The sequence below is a fragment of the Rhinopithecus bieti genome, unplaced genomic scaffold (genome assembly GCF_001698545.2).
Source record: "Rhinopithecus bieti isolate Rb0 unplaced genomic scaffold, ASM169854v2 scaffold_9899, whole genome shotgun sequence".
Classification (NCBI taxonomy): Eukaryota; Metazoa; Chordata; class Mammalia; order Primates; family Cercopithecidae; genus Rhinopithecus; species Rhinopithecus bieti.
This window is the reverse complement of record NW_016806979.1, coordinates 272,711-275,716: the sequence shown is the minus strand read 5'-3', so window position 1 is coordinate 275,716 and position 3,006 is coordinate 272,711.

The window sequence follows — 3,006 nt, the reverse complement described above, 5'->3', positions numbered from 1 at the left end:
TCCCAAAGTGCTGGGATTACAGGCTTGAGCCACCGTGCCCGGCCTCGCACAGGTAACTTTCAACAGAAATGCAAAGGATATGTACCAGTAATGTTTGCAGCAGAACAAGCCGTAATAGTCAGAAACCAGAAACCACCCAAATGCCCGTCACCCACAGGATGGAGAAATAAATCATGGTAGAGTCACGAAAGGGAAGTCACACGCCACGAGAATTAACACCCCACAGCCTCACACAACACGGGAGAGTCTCCTTCACACAATGGGGGCCAGAGACACAGTAACAGAAGTGCACATAGGGCGAGGCGTGGTGGCCCACGCCTGTAATTCCAGCACTTTGGGAGGCCGAGGCAGGCGGATCACTTGGTGTCAGGAGTTCCAGACCATTCTAGCTAACAAAGTGAAACCCTATCTCTACTAAAAATAAAAAATTAGCCAGACATGGTGGCATACACCTGTAGTCCCAGCTACTCGGGAGGCTGAGACAGGAGAATCGCTTGAACCTGGGAGGCAGAGGTTGCAGTGAGCTGAGACCGCACCACTGTACTCCAGCCTGGGCAACAGAGTGAGACTCCATCTCAAAAAAAAAAAAAAAAAAATGTAGGGCGCAATGGCTCACACTTGTAATCCTAGCACTTTGGGAGGCCAAGGAGGGTGGATCACCAGAGGTCAGGAGTTCGAGCCAGCCTGGCCAACATGGTGAAACCCCGTCTTTACTAAAAAAATACAAAAATTAGCCAGGTGTGGTGGCAGATGCCTGTAATCCCAGCTACTCGGGAGGCTGAGGCAGAGAATTGCTTGAACGTGGGAGGCAGAGGTTGCAGTGAGCTGAGATCGTGCCACTGCACTCCAGCCTGGGCGACAGAGCAAGACTCTGTCTCTAAAAAAAAAAAAAAAAAAAAGGAAAACTCCAAAACTAAGAAAAAATTAGGAGATGAAAATAACGTCTTTACTGAGCTAATCAATAAGTTAAAACAGCTAGAACATTTTACTGAAATCAGAATTACCAACAAATAGGAAAGGCATAAGATAATCACAAAATTCAGGCCGTGCACTGTGGCTTACACCGGTAATCCCAGGTTTTCGGAGGCTGACCCAGGTGGATCACCTGAGGTAAGGAGTTCGAGACCACCCTGGCCGACATGGCAAAACCCTGTCTCAACTAAAATACAAAACAAATTAGCCCAGCATGGTGGTGGGCACCTGTAATCCCAGCTACTTGGGAGGTTGAAGCAGGAGAATTGCTTGAATCTGGGAGGTGGAGGTTGCAGTGAGCCGAGATCACACCACTGCACTCCAGCCTGGGCGACAGATTGAGACTCCGTCTAAAAAACATATATATATATAATATATATATACACACACACACACTCCTGGAAACTCAAAGAGTACATGCATACTAGAAGTTTAACACAAAACATTCAACTCTGAGACATGGTCTGGTTAAGGAGAGGAACTGAGACAAAAAGAATTCCTCAGAAATTCACGAAGGGAAGGACAATCCTCCACATGGGGAAAAATCAGCCGACCTCAGGCTTCACCACAACCCATGCGAGCCAGGGGACAGTGGAATGACAGCTGCAGAGTGTTGGGGAAGAAAACAAATCTAAGAGTATTATACCCAGCCAAGATATCTTTATATCGTTCAAAGATAAAGACCACGGGCAGATGGCCGGGTGCAGTGGCTCAAGCCTGTAATCCCAGCACTTTGGGAGGCCGAGATGGGCGGATCACGAGGTCAGGAGATCGAGACCATCCTGGCTAACACGGTGAAACCCCGTCTCTACTAAAAAAATACCAAAAAAAAAAAAACTGGCCGGGAGAGGTGGCGGGCGCCTGTAGTCCCAGCTACTTGGGAGGCTGAGGCAGGAGAATAGTGTAAACTCGGGAGGCGGAGCTTGCAGTGAGCTGAGATCCGGTCACTGCACTCCAGCCCAGGCGACAGAGCGAGACTCCGTCTCAAAAAAAAAAAAAAAAAAAAAAAAAGACCACGGGCAGACATTCTCAGACACAAAAAAAAGCCGTAATAGTCAGGAAATACTCGAGTCCTTCTGAAAAAAATGAATGATAATGAAATCTAGTTAATTAAGAGAGAGACAGCACAATGAACAAAGACAGAAATGGTAAAAGGACTTTGGTGAGCACTGACTATATTTAAAAGTTGAATTGATACTAAATTCTTGTGGGCACTACAGCCACAATACAGCAGCAAGGGCTATAAATCTGAACAATATAAAAATAACAGCCTGGGCTACAAAACTCAGGACAAGTCGGGTGGAGGGGATGGAGTGTGGAGTTACGAAAGCCCTCACGTTTCTTTCTTTCTTTTTTTTTTTTGAGACGGAGTCTCGCTCTGTCGCTGGGCTGGAGTGCAGTGGTGCGATCTCAGCTCACTTTCACCCTCCGCCTTCTGGGTTCCAGCGATTCTCCTGCCTTAGCCTCCTGAGTAGCTGGGATTACAGGTGCGCGGCACCGTGATCGGCACCACGCCCGGCTAATTTTTGTATTTTTAGTAGAGATGGGGTTTCGCCATGTCGGCCAGGCTGGTCTCAAACTCCTGACCTCATGACCCGCCCACCTCGGCCTCCTCAAGTGCTGAGGTAACAGCCATGAGCCACCGCGCCCGGCTGTCCTCACCTTTCAATAACAGAAGCACTTATATTCACTGTTTCTCAGTGAAACATGTCATTAAAACAAAAAAAAAAGCATGGCCAGCTGCTGTGGCTCAAGCTTATAATCCCAGCACTTGGGGAGGCCAAGACAGGAGGATGGCTTGAACCCAGGGGGATCAAGGCTGCAGTGATCTGCAATCCTCACCACTGCCTTCAGCCCAGGCAGCAGAGAAGACCCTGTCTCTGAAAAAATTAAAAGCAAAACATAATGATCTCAACTTCTTACTATTTTTCAGAATAACTTTTCTTAACCCTAAAACACATATTTGGTAGATAAAAAACCTGCAAGGGTACACCTGTGATACCAGTTTTTTCTTTTCTTTTTTTTTTTTTTTTT